We start from the raw sequence: 17,633 nt of genomic DNA on the forward strand, positions 1-17,633 counted from the left end.
AAATTCAAAGGGTTTTCTTTAAAATTATACCAAATTTTTGCATTTACACCTCTGCATGTGGATTTAGGAAGCTTTTAAATTTGGGTAGGCAAAATCCAGGCGGAAATCCCCAAATAGCAGCAGAGTTTAAGTGGATAAGCAATGGCGGATCTAAAACAGGTGCAAAAAATACCATAGATTTACAACAGAGGAAAAAAACAGAACTACATTTACTGAAGCCTAATCGTTGATCTGAACAAACAAAAACATGCTTATTGCTCCTCTAATGATGTGAAAATGTCTGATGTGTTCATATGCAGATGTATTTTGTGGAAAGCAGTGGGCTATGCAAATAAAAAGCCACCCAAATTATTCATTATGCTCATATCTAGGTCGACTCTCTAGGTATGAAGCTTCTGCTCTCGTTATGCTGGAAAAGAAACGTACAGGAGTTTACATGAGAGATCGCCATCGTGAGCCTTAGTAGTGACTCGTTTCGATTTACAATCTTTCACGAAATGGTTGAATGAAAAGTATTGAGTGGCACGGTGGCTTAGTGGTTAGCACTGTCGCCTCACAGCAAGAAGGCCGCTGGTTTGAGTCCAGTTGGCATTTCTGTGTGGAGTGTGCATGTTCTCCCCGTGTTGGCGTGGGTTTCCTACGGGTGGTCCGGTTTCCCCCACAGTCCAAACACTTGCGCTATAGGGGAATTGGATTAACTAATTTGACCGTAGTGTGTGTGTGTTTGTGTGTGTGTGTGTGTGTGTGTATGTGTGAATGTGTGAGTCTATGGGTGTTTTACAGTACTGGGTTGCGACTGGAAGGGAATTTGCTGTGTAAAACATATGCTGAAATATGTGTGTGTGTGTTTGTGTGTAAATCTGTATGTGTGTTTGTCTATGTGTGTGCTTGTGCAAGTGTATGTCTGTATGTGTGTGTGTCTGCATGTATGTGTGTAAGTCTGTATGTATGTGTGTGTGTGTGTGTGTGTGTGTGTTTGTGTTTGTTTGTGTGTGTGTGCGCGCACAAGTTTATGTCTATGTGTGTTTGTCTGTGTGTAAGTCTGTATGTGTGTTTGTCTGTGTGTGTGTGTGTGCGCAAGTTTATGTCTATGTGTGTTTGTCTGTGTGTAAGTCTGTATGTGTGTTTGTCTGTGTGTGTGTGTGTGTGTGTGCGCAAGTTTATGTCTATGTGTGTTTGTCTGTGTGTAAGTCTGTATGTGTGTTTGTCTATGTGTGTGTGCAAGTTTATGTCTATTTGTGCATGTGTGTAAGTCTGTATGTGTGTTTGTCTGTGTGTGTGTGTGTGTGTGTGTGTGTGTGTGTGTGTGCGCGCAAGTTTATGTCTGTGTGTTTGTGTGTAAGTCTGTATGTGTGTTTGTCTATGTGTGTGTGCAAGTTTATGTCTGTGCATGTGTGTAAGTCTGTATGTGTGTTTGTGTGTATGTGTAAGTCTGATTGTGTGTTTGTCTATGTGTGTGCAAGTTTATGTCTATTTGTGCATGTGTGTACATCTGTATGTGTGTTTGTCTGTGTGTGTGTTTGTGTGTGCGCAAGTTAATGTTTATGTGTGTTTGTGTGTGTGTGCAAGTTTATGTCTATGTGTGCGTGTTTGTGTGTAAGTCTGTATGTGTGTTTGTCTATGTGTGTGTGTGTGTGCAAGTTTATGTTTGTGTGTGTTTGTCAGTGTGTATGTGTGTGTCTGTGTGTATGTCTGTATGTGTGTGTCTGTGTGCGTGTGCCAGTGTATGTCTGTGTGTATGTTTTTTTGTGTGTCTGTTCAAGTGTATGTCTGTGTGCAAGTGTATCTCTCTTTATGTATATGTGTGTGTTTGTGCAAGTGTGTGTGTGTTTGTTTGTGCAACAAAAGAAAATTTTATCTCAGGTAAAAAGTTTAATTAATCTAACAAAAAATGTGATTTATTCAACCCAACTTTGGGTCAAATTCGAACAAACCCAGCATTGGGTTATTTGTTTATTTTTTAAATTTAGTTCAATTTAAATGACACTTTTAAAACCCAGTTGCTTTTGTCCATATTTGAGCCAACGTTGGGTCATTACAGCCCATCATATTTCTATAAAATGTCTAACATCACAGTCACAAAAACAGTACAGTAATGAAGTGCAGTGTGTGTTTGTGTGTTTAAGTCTGCTGTAATAAAGGTTAATAAGGACGTCTTTTCGCTGCCACACAGACAGAGCTGTCAGTCCTGCTCTTCAACAGGTCTCCGCCACATGCCGCGCCGGAATATTTCTGAATATTAATGGTGTACTTGGTATGCCGTCGTCATATGGTTTTTATTAGTATTCTATCAAGCCAATGAGGCGTGAGGCCGGCAGATGCAGCTCCAATGAGTCTCACGGGGGGCTTCCGGGGGTGTCAGATCTGTTCATACTGTACATCAGATCATCAACACACTGCGCTTATAATCACTGTGGGCAAACACACACACACACTTCCCTGCTGACAAATCCAGCTTAAACCAGCCAAGGCTGGTTGGCTGGTTTTAGCTGGTCAACCAGGCTGGTTTTAGAGGGGTTTTGGCCTTTTCCAGGCTGGTTTCCAGCCATTTCCAGCCTGGTCTTAGCTGGTTAGGCTGGGAGATGACCAGCTAAAACCAGCTTGACCAGCCTAGCAGGCTGGGAGCCCAGCCAAAACCAGCTATGTCCAGCTAAAACCAGGCTGGTCAAGCTGGATTTAGATGGTCATTTTCCAGCCTGACCAGCTAAGACCAGGCTGGAAATGGCTGGAAACCAGCCTGGAAATGGCCAAAACCCCTCTAAAACATGCCTGGTCGACCAGCTAAAACCAGCCAACCAGCCTAGGCTGGTTTAAGCTGGATTTTTTTTGCAGGGTTCAGTCTGTGGCCAAATCAGCAAAGGCTGTGGAAAACCTTTAGATGGTTTGCTTAAATTATAAAGGGTTAGTTCACGCTAAACTGACCGTTCTGTGATCCTCCACCTGTTTGAGTTGCTGTCAAGCACAAAGGAAGATAGTTTGAAGAATGCTGGGTCAAAAACAATCACTGACATCCTTTCGTTCAGCTTAGTTCCTATTCCAGCATATGTTTTAGCCCTTCCTGCTGCAACCCAGATTTGAAAAACACCCATACACTCTCACATTCACACACACACACTCATACACTACGGCCAGTTTAGATCATCCAATTCATCTATAGCGCATGCACTGTGAGGGAAATCGGAGGAAACTCACACCAACACGGGAAGAACAAGCAAACTCCACACAGAAATGACAACTGATATGTGCCACCCATTGACGTCCATGGTATTGGTGTGCGCACATGTGTAGTATGTGTGTGGTAAGAGTGTGTATGTAGGTACATGTAAGAGGTTGAGGGAAAGAGTGTGTGTGCATGCATGTGTATGCTGAGAGTGTATGAAAGTGAGAAACAGAGAGAAAGTGTGTGTGTATGGTTAGAGTGTGTGTATGTACATGAGAAAGAGGGTGTGTGTGTGTGTTTGTATGTTAAGATTGTGTATATATGTATGTGTATGAGAGTGAGAGAGTGTATATGGTCAGAGTGTGTGTATAAGAGACTGTGTATTTGTGTGTGTGTGTGTGTGTGTTTCTCATCTCGTCTTAGGCAGTTGAGGTCAGTGCTCTTGACCTGCTTAAATGCCACAGTCACTGAGAGCTTTATCTGCTCCACACAAATGATCAGCGCCCTCATCTGCATTCAGCACACACACATACACACACACATACACACACACACACACACTCTCTCTCTCTCTGTTTACCACACATCTCCACTAGAGCTCTGCACCAGCATTATCTCACACTATCTTTCTCCGTGTTTAGCTCTGGTAAAGGTTGATATGGGGTCCAGCAAATATGACCTGTTTGTCCTGTTGACGTGAATATTCAAACCATTCACTTTCAGCTTCCTGTTATGTTGCTGTTTGAGCATGATAATTCACAGTTGTAACGCACAAAGTCACTCCAAAAGCATTTATTCGGTCTGTCGGCTAGGTCTCCAAACTAACTGCCCGCAGCTAGCTCTCTGCAACCCTCACATGGTCGCCTGCCCTAAGCAAGGCTGTGCCCGGTCACTACCCGGATAGGAGACCACTAGGTTGCTGCTGGAAGTTGTGTTAGTGAGACCAGCAGGCGGCGCTCAACCTGTGGTCTGTGTGGGTCCTAACGCCCCAGTGTATTGATAAGAACTCTATACTGCTCAGTGAGATGTTAAACCGAGGTCCTGACTCTCTGTGCTCATTAAAAATGGCAGGATGTTCTTAGAAGAGTAGGGATTTGACTCGGCATCCTGGCCAAATTCCTGTCCATTATGGCCTTCTAACCATCCCCATATCATAATTGGCTTAATCACCTATCAACTGGTGTGTGGTCTGGTGCAATATGGCTGATGTCATGTCATCCAGGTGGATGCTGCAGACTGGTGGTGAATGAGAAGATTTCCCCAAAAGTAGGGCTGTGCAATTAATCGAAAATCCGATTTCGATTTTGGCATTTAACGATTATGAAAAACCATTAATCGAGATGAACGATTATTTCCTCACGTACCGCCCCCTTTCCAGTTGTACAGATGTGAAAACTCTTTGCCTCTGCAAAACTCAGGTCCATGTGAAAATGACTAAAAGCATGAGCTGTAATGTAACTTTTGCAGCACGGGATGAGCATCATTCATATTTTTAAAAGCGCAAAATAGCACGTGTTATCTCTGTCAGTAGATGGATGGATGGATGGAGCGATAGATAAATAGAACGATAGATAGACAGACAGACAGACAGACAGACAGACAGACAGCCAGCCAGATAGATAGATAGATAGATAGATAGATAGATAGATAGATAGATAGATAGATAGATAGATAGATAGATAGAGCAATAGAGTGATAGATAGAGCGATAGATAGACAAATAGAACGACAGACAGACAGACACAGATAGATAGATAGATAGATAGATAGATAGATAGATAGATAGATAGATAGATAGATAGATAGAGCGATAAAAAGAGCGATAGATAGACAAATAGAACGATAGACAGACAGATAGATAGATAGATAGATAGATAGATAGATAGATAGATAGATAGATAGATAGATAGATAGATAGATAGATAGATAGATACATAGACGAACGGACGGACAGATAGAAAGATAGATAGATAGATAGATAGATAGATAGATAGATAGATAGATAGATAGATAGATAGATAGATAGATAGATAGATAGATAGATAGATAGATAGATAGATAGATAGATAGACGAACGGACGGACAGACAGACAGACAGACAGACAGACAGACAGACAGCCAGCCAGATAGATAGATAGATAGATAGATAGATAGATAGATAGATAGATAGATAGATAGATAGATAGATAGAGCGATAAAAAGAGCGATAGATAGACAAATAGAACGATAGACAGACAGATAGATAGATAGATAGATAGATAGATAGATAGATAGATAGATAGATAGATAGATAGATAGATAGATAGATACATAGACGAACGGACGGACAGATAGAAAGATAGATAGATAGATAGATAGATAGATAGATAGATAGATAGATAGATAGATAGATAGACGAACGGACGGACAGACAGACAGACAGACAGACAGACAGACAGACAGACAGCCAGCCAGATAGATAGATAGATAGATAGATAGATAGATAGATAGATAGATAGATAGATAGATAGATAGATAGATAGATAGATAGATAGAGCGATAAAAAGAGCGATAGATAGACAAATAGAACGATAGACAGACAGATAGATAGATAGATAGATAGATAGATAGATAGATAGATAGATAGATAGATAGATAGATAGATAGATAGATAGATAGATAGATAGATAGATAGATACATAGACGAACGGACGGACAGATAGAAAGATAGATAGATAGATAGATAGATAGATAGATAGATAGATAGATAGATAGATAGATAGATAGATAGATAGATAGATAGATAGATAGATAGATAGATAGACGAACGGACGGACAGACAGACAGACAGACAGACAGACAGACAGACAGACAGACAGACAGACAGACAGACAGACAGATAGATAGATAGATAGATAGATAGATAGATAGATAGATAGATAGATAGATAGACGAACGGACGGACAGATAGATAGATAGATAGATAGATAGATAGATAGATAGATAGATAGATAGATAGATAGATAGATAGATAGAGCAATAGAGTGATAGATAGAGCGATAAAAAGAGTGATAAAGAGCGATAGATAGACAAATAGAACGACAGACAGACACAGATAGATAGATAGATAGATAGATAGATAGATAGATAGATAGATAGATAGATAGATAGATAGATAGATAGATAGATAGATAGAGCAATAAAAAGAGCGATAAAAAGAGCGATAAAGAGCGATAGATAGACAAATAGAACGACAGATAGATAGATAGATAGATAGATAGATAGATAGATAGATAGATAGATAGATAGATAGATAGATAGATAGATAGATAGAGTGATAGAATGATAGAGCGATAGATAGACAAATAGAACGACAGACAGACAGATAGATAGATAGATAGATAGATAGATAGATAGATAGATAGATAGATAGATAGATAGATAGAGCAATAGAGTGATAGATAGAGCGATAGATAGACAAATCGAACGACAGACAGACAGACACAGATAGATAGATAGATAGATAGATAGATAGATAGATAGATAGATAGATAGATAGATAGATAGATAGATAGATAGATAGAGCGATAAAAAGAGCGATAGATAGACAAATAGAACGATAGACAGACAGATAGATAGATAGATAGATAGATAGATAGATAGATAGATAGATAGATAGATAGATAGATAGATAGATAGATAGATAGATAGATAGATACATAGACGAACGGACGGACAGATAGAAAGATAGATAGATAGATAGATAGATAGATAGATAGATAGATAGATAGATAGATAGATAGATAGATAGATAGATAGATAGATAGATAGATAGACGAACGGACGGACAGACAGACAGACAGACAGACAGACAGACAGACAGACAGACAGCCAGCCAGATAGATAGATAGATAGATAGATAGATAGATAGATAGATAGATAGATAGATAGATAGATAGATAGATAGATAGAGCGATAAAAAGAGCGATAGATAGACAAATAGAACGATAGACAGACAGATAGATAGATAGATAGATAGATAGATAGATAGATAGATAGATAGATAGATAGATAGATAGATAGATAGATACATAGACGAACGGACGGACAGATAGAAAGATAGATAGATAGATAGATAGATAGATGATAGATAGATAGATAGATAGATAGATAGATAGATAGATAGATAGATAGATAGATAGATAGATAGATAGATAGATAGATAGATAGATAGATACATAGACGAACGGACGGACAGATAGAAAGATAGATAGATAGATAGATAGATAGATAGATAGATAGATAGATAGATAGATAGATAGATAGATAGACGAACGGACGGACAGACAGACAGACAGACAGACAGACAGATAGATAGATAGATAGATAGATAGATAGATAGATAGATAGATAGATAGATAGATAGATAGATAGATAGATAGATAGATAGACGAACGGACGGACAGACAGACAGACAGACAGACAGACAGACAGACAGACAGATAGATAGATAGATAGATAGATAGATAGATAGATAGATAGATAGATAGATAGATAGATAGATAGATAGATAGACGAACGGACGGACAGATAGATAGATAGATAGATAGATAGATAGATAGATAGATAGATAGATAGATAGATAGATAGATAGATAGATAGATAGATAGATAATGTTTTTATAGTATGTGTCAATTCATATTTTAAAATGCAAGTGTATTATTTAAATATATTCATATGCTCTAATCCACATCTGTTTAGTAAACATGTCATTATTGATTTGTTAATTTAAATTGTAATATTTAAAAACAGTATTCTGAATATATAACCATTTTAACATCCATTAGATGCGATTAAAATGACAGTCGACATATATATTGCAATAATACAACTGTATTTTCAAGTTAATCTCTGTACACTGGAACTGTAACACAATTTCAGGTCTGAATGGAACTACTTCAGCTGTGCATTTCTTTCTGAAAATAACCACATATACTCATCAACCAATCAGAATGAACCATTTATTTATGAATTTACATAAATCTGATGTTTAATCCTGAATTTTCTCTTTAACCTTAAGAGTAGCCTTTCTTTATTTAGAATGACATAAAGCTGAATAAATTATCATGGGATTTTTTTTTTTTTGCCTGAATTACTCATTTACATGCACACTACAGCATTAATAACACAAACATTACCCCATATGCCTGTGTGAAATTGCATGTGATTTAAATGCATTGACTGGAATGCATGTGCTTGTGTAATGTTATAAAGCCATTTCATTCAGCAGTTCGTGTAATCATGACTTCCTTTTGAAAGCGTGCGACTGATGGACTAATAACCAGGCTCATTATAATTCAAATTACTCAGTGACCAATCAAAATGCAGAACAGGAGCTTGGAAATGGACGTGTTTTTACTATCACTGTGGTCCGGATCTTTCCAGAGGGAATTAAGTGTGTGTGTGTTTGTGTCGTCTCATTCCAGCAGTACTCTGAGGTGTCTGACCCTAATGTCATGAATATTCATGAGCGTATACAATCTGTCATTGTGTCATCTTTATCAGCGTGTGAGTGTCATTTCTGTGGTGCTGGTTTGGAGAGGCCTGATTTGTAATTATATAGACTTCGAGCCTAAAACAAATACACATTTGTGTATACACATAGCTATAAAGCTTTTTTTCTTTTTTTTCTTTTTTGTCTGTATTCATGAAAATGTTAGACATGAAGCTACGACTAATTTTAAGAAAGTACATTCTGTTTCCACTGAGAATTCTTGAGATGTTTCAGCAGCTTAATTGGATCTTAATTGATCACATGTGGTCAATTCAGTTGATTGGGCATGGTTTGAAAAGGCATACACCTGTCTATGTAAGGTCCTAGGTTTGACAGTGCAAGTCAAAGCACACAAACTAAGCATGAAGACAAAGGAATTGTCCGTAGACCTCCGAGACAGGATTGTCTCAAGGCACAAGGCTGGGGAAGGCTACAGAAGAATTTCTGCTGCTCTGAAAGTTACAATGAGCACAGCAGCCTTCATCATCCATCAGTGGAAGATGTTTGAACCACCAGGACTCCGCCCCGCGTTGTTGCGATTTTCAATAATTGAAAATCCGGCAACTGCAATAATCAAACCCCTGGGAACAACTGTGGTCGGAACCAAAGTTCACAGGTCTGTGTTTTCTGAACTCCTCTCAAACGGTGGACTACTTCATTCTGATTGCTTGCCGCCGAACCGCGTCATAGCTCATTACCATAAAGTTGACTTGATTTCAAGTGTTCCTCGACGCCCACACCGGAGAAGACACCGCCGCGCTGCTCCTCGGCGCCGGTTCTCATTAAAAAAGAATGACTTCCGGCTACTTTGACGCTCTCGCCACTTGTTTGTGAACGCTACCCCGCGTCGTGGCTCCACCCTGCCCCCCTTTCCCGCTCCTCAATTTATGATCACTTCCTCGCGTCGTCGCTCCGACTCTCCCCATCCCCTTAGTTTGTGATTCCCCCCCCCCCCCCTCCCCAGGGGGCCCCGTCAGTGATCCCTGCAGGGGGGGCACCCGCATTTTGCGCTACGCCACTGCCAGGACTCTTCCTAAAGCTGGCGGGGGAGAAGGACCTTAGTCAGGGAGGTGATCAGTAACCCGATGGTCACTCTGTCTGAGCTCCAGCGTTCTTCTTTGGAGAGAGGAGAACCTTACAGAAGGACAACCATCTGTGCAGCAATTCACCAATCAGGCTTGTATGGTAGAGTGGCCAGACGGAAGACACTCCCCGGCTGGAATTTGCCAATAGGCATCTGAAGGACTCTCAGTGGTGGCAGCATCATGCGTGGGGATGTTTTTCAGCAGCAGGAACTGATAGACTAGTCAAGATAGAGGGAAAGATGAATGCAGCAATGTACAGAGACATCCTGAGTGAAAACCTGCTTCCGAGTGCTCTTGACCTCAGACTGGGGTGACTTTTCATCTTCCAGCAGGACAATGACCCAAAGCACACCGGCAAAATATCAATGGAGTGGCTTCACAACAACTCAGTGGATGTCCTTGAGTGGCCCAGCCAGAGCTTAGACCTAAATCCTATTGAACATCTCTGGAGAGATCTGAAAATGCCTGGCTGTACACCGTCACTTCCCATCCAACCTGCTTGAGAGGTTGAAAAGTTTGAACCATGTGATATTTCAGTTTTTCTTTTTGAATAAATCTGCAAAAATGTCAACAATTCTGTGCTGGGGTGCTGTGTGTACATTAATAAGGGAAAAAATTTCACTCTTGTGTATTACTCCACCCACAGGAATGGCAAGCAGAGGACTACAGTTTGACAAATATTGCAGCTGTTGGACAACATAATGTACCATTGAGGCTTTTATAGGTGAGAATGTAGTTGTTTAGATCAGGAGTTCCCAAACTTTTCAGCCTGCGACCCCCAAAATGACAATGCCAGTGACTCGCGACCCCCAATATTCTCTGAGGTGGTTATAAATACAGTGGTTATAAATGCAATAGTGCCCACACACACACACACACACACACACACACACACACTAATAAACCCAACTCTATTCTTCTTTTAATTTTTTATGTATATCAGTGCTGTAAATGGGCCACAAAGTTTAACCTGTTGTTATAAAATCAATCTGCTGCATCTGACGATATTGCTGTGTCTTAAATATAATGTAATTACCCCAGGGGTCACAATCCAATAGAACTAGTAACTATAAGCTACTATAGTAACTATATAGTAACTATAAAGTATATAGTAACTAAAAAAAAATTTTTTTTGAAAAATTTCAGTAGGTTATGGATAATTTATGGTAATTCTTATGGTTTGAAAAAAATAAATATATTTTTGGAAATCACCAGGCGACCCCCCTTCTTTGTCACGCGAACCCTCGGGGGATCCCGACCCCCATTTTGAGAACCACTGGTTTAGATTGTATCTATGCAGTGTATTTATAAAGACTTATAAAGTGCTTATATTAAATATTTATATTTTCAGAGATCCAATGCGGCAGCGGCGGCTATCAGCCTGTCATACTGAGCAAAACAAAGATGATTGACGTTCCCCCACAAGATGGCGACAGAGACTGCATAAAAAATAAGTCCTTAGTGGATAAAAAACAGCATTTTTTCAGCATAAGCTTCAAACTACAGCAGAGCAAATCACTACAGAACAGGTAAATGACGTGCTAAGTTGATCTCTCTCTTTTGTATGTTGTTGTGCTGTATTTATACAATACTAATCTGGTAGTGTTTGATTTGCTTTGGCTTTTTCGGGGTTAATTATTGAGATACAGGATAGTAACTGCATCAGTCTTGATGTGAAATTAGTGCCCTGATCAGTGATGATCTCTTGCGGGAATCCAACTCTAGAAAACAGTTGTGAATATAACTATTTTAACATCAATTAGATACAATTAAAGCTGTGAACATACTGTATATTCAAATATATATCGTAATATAAATAAATCAACTTATTTTTCAAAATCAATAGTAAAAATAAAATACAAAATGTGAGATTCATCATATCTTTGACTCTCTCACTCTCTCGGTCTTGTATTTCTTCCAGCTGACTATAAAACACAGTTCAGACATAGATGAGTTATGGCTGTACCTGAAATAAAGTGGCTGAGGTTAAAGAGAGAGCGCTGTAGGAGCGTATAGAGAGCTGTTTTTTAACTCTGCGTCCCTGCAGTTTTGCTGACAGTCACATATTTTACAGTTTCTCATTCAGAGCTCATTACCTCGCCGGACAATTAATTCTGAATAGTGCTCTGTGGTGTTTGGGGATCACGGTCACGCAGGCAGGTGTTTCGGGTTATGCGGAGGAGTTTTAGTTGTTTTGTTTGGAGTTTAAAGGGCTAGATTTGTATGGAAAAGCCAGATTTGCGATACAATGATGTGAGTTTTGTAATAGTGACATAAACATCTGTCAAAATCAAGCAGGTATATGTTTTATTTTTTATTTAATTTGGATGATACTTTTTTTGTGATTCACTTCAATGAATTTAATTGGGATACAGTGCTGTGATTTGCTTTGAAAATAATGACAGCACTATTTTGTCAAAATCAAGCAGCTCAGACTGTTTAAAATGTATTATATTTTTTACAGTTTGTAAAATAAACTCCCCCTAGAGCAGGGGTCTCAAACTGCGAGCCCGTGGGCCATTTGCAAAGTAGTTTTACAAAGATATTGAGAAGAACAATTACCAGTAAAGTCACTAAAGTTACCCAATTTGCTTTCTGCTGTCTGCTAAACTTTTGGTTAAGCAACGATTGGGAGAGGATAATAATAAAAATTATTATTATGCCTATTAATAAATTGTATCATTTTCATAGCAATTTAAACTACCCCTATAAAATGTACAACAAGAAACAAAAAGAAGGAGCTTTGACTGCATATACTCTGGGGAAGAATGTCTGAGTGCATCAATTACATCAGGTTGCCACTTTTTTTGTTGCGCTTGAATATTAAAGCAGCCCTTCTATGCTTAATGAGTCATTAAAATGGCACCCCGACAATGAGACAATGAGACCCCTACCCTAGAGTGTGTGTGTAAAGTTTCAGCTCAAAATACCACAAAAATAATGTTTTATAACTCTTTGAAACTGATCCTTTTAGGCTTTGATACTAATTGTGCCATTTTGGCAACCCAGGCTCATTTTGAAAGCGTAGTCCCGTGGATGTTTCTGGAGACAGTGAAATACATCCTGGGAGGTATGTATGTTTGCAGTTTTTGTGATCCCACAAGAGGCCGCCGTGTGCGCTTTTTCATATCTCTAATGTCTCTCACGAGTGCCGTTCGCACCCGTGCTGTTCTTGCGTGCTGTTCTTGCCGCTGTCGAACGACCGTCTATCTGACTGACTGAAGGATTGACGGGGCGACCGGCCAATCGTCTGACCCCCACGTTCCCTAAACCCAACCAATTTAACCGATTGACCCGCCCACCTACTTCCTTCCCTAAACCCAACCAACGATTTACAAAAGCCGTCCAGAAAAAGAAAAGCCCTCGTCTGATTTTTACCACACTTTCGTATTTTACCACAATCTCACCCTGTTATGAACATGTTCACTTTATTTTTTGGACTCTGTTTTTGTCTTACCTGATTTCTGAAACCGCTCTTCCCTGGACTCGGTCATCGTCGTGGTCAGCTCCTCTCTGCATCTCAAGTCTGCCGACGTACAGGACGAGCTAACTGGACAAACTGGTTGCGGCGGGAAAGCCCTCCACACGGAGGTAAGCAGTCAGCTGGTAAGCGCGAAAAGAAACAGCGTCATACCGCCCCGTAGCGTTCGCTTAAAAATTAAATGCAGCCATACGTACCTCCGGCTACATATTTTGTGGTCTCCAGAAATGTCCACAGGACTATGTTTTGGTCTGGGTTGCATTTTGGTGACTGATGCTTTAAATTTAAATGAGATTTGTACGCCTTCAAACGCCTGTGTGTCAGCACAAAACTCTAATTGCAGATTGCTGCTTCTCACTCAGGGCTGTTTATGCTAATGAGGGAGATATAGGCGGGGATTTCCTCTGATGAAATGTACAAAGGGAGAATTTCAAAAAAACTGTTTTTATTAAGTGCGATTATTTAAAAAATTATTAATTTTTACCATTAGATGCTGGCTATATTCACACATTGTTGCCATATAACTGTGTCAAAATGACTTTTTCTTTAATGCCTAAATCATTTAGAAATTAAAGGGGACCTACTATGCAAAAAAACACAAACAAGTGCAATTTTGGGCCCTATCATACACCCGGCGCAATGTGGCGCAAGACGCGGTCAATAGTCTTTTGGTAGTTGTAGCTTGGTGCAAGAGTCGTTTTGAGGCGTTGCGCTACGCTGTTTAAATAGCAAATGCATTAGCGCTCATTTTTGCGCCCATAGGCGTTCTGGTCTAAAAAGGAAGGCGTTCTGAGGCGGACCGCTGGCGCGTTGTTATTTTGAGAAACTATAATAGGTTTTTCATTAGACCAAAACTAACCCGGTCTAAACTCCAGCGCAGAGTTGCGCCTCGCTCACACACTGCTTAATACATACAAGAGAGCAATAGGCAAATATCTTTACATATGAAAAAAATTAAATATTAAGGATATATATAGGATATAATAAGAATATATATAGAATATAAATATAAAGGATTAAAATATTACAAAACATATTATTTTCTAGCCTACATAAATATGAAAAATCATGGCTTTTATGTCTTCTTCATCTCGGGAGGCTTTTTCAGTTCATTCATAACAATTTGCTTTTGTATAATTTTATTATTATTAGCAGTATTATTTTATATATCCATATTTATATTTGTTTTATTAAAAACAAGCTTAGATTTGCCCACCTGTCAGCTTTTAGACCATATGGGGCACAGCATGTGTTTTAGGATATAACTCAGGTTTTTGAGCATATTTTGTTATTATTGTTCATTTATTCGTTTGCTGGAAATTAGAACTGAATTTAGAAATAAATTTGAAAGGAATATTTGCGCTTAACAAACAAAATTAATTATTTATAGACTAATTGATGTCTGTGCGTAAAGGTTTCCCTATCCAAGAGCAAATGTGAAAGTAGATCCATTATCTCTCATTCTCTCTCAGTAGATGCTCTGTTTAACAGTTTTCTGTTAAAAAACTGTTAACTGTTTGCTAGTGAAATGCTCATTTTTGCCACTTAGACTTACTTTGCGTCCTGTAAATAGCGAATGCGCTCTTGGCGCGACGCAGCTGGCTCTTAAAGGGAATGGGAGATGAGACTCTAATTGGTTTATTCTCAAAACACACCTATAACTCATTAAGAGAATAAGCTCAACCCAGTTAGACCATGCGCCAAGGCGCAAAGCAGATTTTCCCGTCCTTAAATTAGCAAAAATGCGTTCTGACATGCCCTGAAAGCGTTTGCGCCCTGCGTTTTGCGCTCTGTGCATGGACTGTCAAAATAGAGCCCTTTGTCTATTTCCAAATATAAATCCATGCACCATAAGACTCTAGGTTCACAAATTACATTATTTGTCCTCCCTGTACCAAGTGAAGGTCAAACTATCCCTCAGTGCACTCTGAAATCAAACTTTCCCCGAGAGAAGTGAAACCCAAAACACCTAGAGCTGCTGAGAGGAGAGACTCCCAGCTGCTATGATAAGACTTGGCCAATCCTGTCATGAAAAGCAGATTCATCAGTTTTACGAGACGCTTCACGCCCAGCAGGTTTCAGAGATTTAAACTGCACTACATAAACCAGAGGACAAAGATTTACAGGAAAGCGAGATGAGTCACGATTACGGCGAATGAGGAGACTGTAATAGGTGCAGGCACTGCTGTCTGCTTTGATTTGTAACACGGTGATCACAGAGGAATTTTTCGAGGTGAAAAGCTCTCTCACATACACACACTCACACACACTCTCAGGAAATTAGAGGCAGAACGCTGACTCACAGAATGAGCAGAGAACTGTCTGTGTGCAGTTCAAGAGAAAGACTTGCTTAGAGACTAACATCTTCATTTATATTGGTCACAAGCATGCACTCACGCAACAGTATTCCCATTTAAAGATGTGAAATACACAAAACTGGAATATGACATAAAACATAAAGCACCGATTTCATCCATTGAGTACAAGACAAAATCGTCACTTCCTAAATAAACGAAGGATACACTGGCACCAAATATCAGACAGGAAAATATAGTTTAGTGCGGTAGAAGAAGCCACCGTGGTCTTTTTCTACTCTAATAAATAAGTTGCACCTCAGAAGATGAAAAACAAAAAATGCAATGCCATGGCTTTTGGAGGTGTTAGACAGTTCTGGAAAGAATAGGCAGGGGAAAGCGGGGCACAAAGTAACACTTTTTGGTTTTACCCAAATAATGAACAAAGTAATGGGGTTAGACCAGGGGAGTCCAAACTATCCTGGAGATAGAGATCTGCGCAGGGCTAAATTTTGAATCCCGCTCCCGCTAGGTTTTAGCTCGTAGCCGAACGCTCCCGCTTACATTTAGCATTTGTTGTCCCGCTGCCCGACCCGCCCCGTTTTCTACCCGCTTTTTTACCAAGTTTTCAGATTACACCACATTCTCACCCTGTTATGAACTCGTTCACTTTATTTTTTGGATGCTGTTTTTGTCTTTCCATGATTTTTGGAATTGCTCTTCCCTGGACTCAAACCTTGTCATCGCCGTCAATGCGGTCAGCTCTTCCAGCCTGATCTCACGAGAAAACGTAAGTATTTTACATTTTGCCAGTTTAGTGGCTAATTCGTACGAATTCGTACGAGTTCAGTCGTACGAAATGGTATGATTTTAAAAAGGAGGCGTGGCACCTGACCCCACCCCTAACCCCAACCGTCATTGGGGGATAAGCAAATCGTACTAAATTGTACGAATTAGATCGTACGAATTCATACGAGTTAGCCACTAAATGAAAAAGTTACGAATTGCCGTGAGATTGTGTTGGCTCCTCTCTGCATCTTAAATCAGCAGACGTGCATGACGAGCTAACTGGACAAACTGGTTGCGGCGGGACAGCCCTCCACACGGAGGTAATCAGTCAGCCGGTGAACGCGAAGAGGAACAGCGTCACACTGCCCCGTATCGTTGGCTTAAAAAAATTAAATGCAGCCATTTGTACCTTCGGCTACAAAAACCGTGGTCTACAAAAACGTCCGCGGGACTACGTTTTCAGAATGAGCTTGTGAACACAAGAGCTCTCTGTGATGTGTGTCGGGGACCTGCTTAGATAACAGTGTCTTTATCAAATGTTTTCAGAACAAGCAGGAACCCAGTGTGTCTGTAGCTTTCTCTAAGCAGATATGTGTTGTGTTAAGTGACAGAAAACCAAAGACTTCATCAGGCCGTTTAGCAAATCATTCAAATCTGGTGTCTATTAAATGTAGATCTGAGACTACTATAGAAAAAACAGCTAAAACTGTTAAGTTAGCGCTTTTAAACATCAGATCACTCAACAATAAGTCTCTTTTAGTCAATGATTTTATCAACACAAATTGCCTTGATTTTATGCTTTTAACTGAAACTTGGCTAGATGACAGTTGTAGCGCAGCAGTTCTGAATGAAGCAGCTCCTTTAAACTTTGACTTTTTGAGTGTTTGCAGAGCTAATAGGAGAGGTGGAGGCATCGCTGCCCTGTTTAAAGATGTATATGAGTGTAAACAAGTGTCATTTGGTGACTATCTGTCTTTTGAATATCTGAGTATAGCACTAAAAGGTGCTCCACGCATCTTACTGATCATTATCTACAGACCTCCAAAATATTCTCCAGCTTTTATTGAGGATTTTACAGAGCTGTTATCAATAGTAACCTCTGAATTTGATTATTTTAGTATTGCTGGGGATTTTAATATTCACATTGATAATCCAGAAATCAATGCTGTAAAAGAACTGATGACTGTTTTTAACACTTTTGATCTGACTCAGCATGTTCAAGGACCCACACACAATCGTGGACACACTCTTGATCTACTTATAACTAAGGGTTTACACATTTCATCGACTGT

The 17,633-nt window shown here is 39.6% G+C and overlaps 1 long non-coding RNA gene across 4 annotated transcripts in view; it reads left to right on the forward strand.

Moving 5' to 3' along the window:
- Positions 1-17,633, forward strand: part of LOC141380562 (uncharacterized) — a 63,801-nt gene that overhangs the window by 24,735 nt on the left and 21,433 nt on the right. For 2 of the 4 annotated variants that reach the window (XR_012398772.1, XR_012398770.1), the window contains exons 4-5: positions 10,424-10,501; positions 11,129-11,306. This is a non-coding gene — a long non-coding RNA (uncharacterized lncRNA). Of the gene's footprint in view, positions 1-10,423; positions 10,502-11,128; positions 13,127-17,633 lie in introns of those variants that run through there. The other 2 variants (XR_012398771.1, XR_012398768.1) reach the window with 2 other exon arrangements.

The sequence above is a fragment of the Danio rerio genome, chromosome 23, assembly GCF_049306965.1.
Source record: "Danio rerio strain Tuebingen ecotype United States chromosome 23, GRCz12tu, whole genome shotgun sequence".
Classification (NCBI taxonomy): domain Eukaryota; kingdom Metazoa; phylum Chordata; class Actinopteri; order Cypriniformes; family Danionidae; genus Danio; species Danio rerio.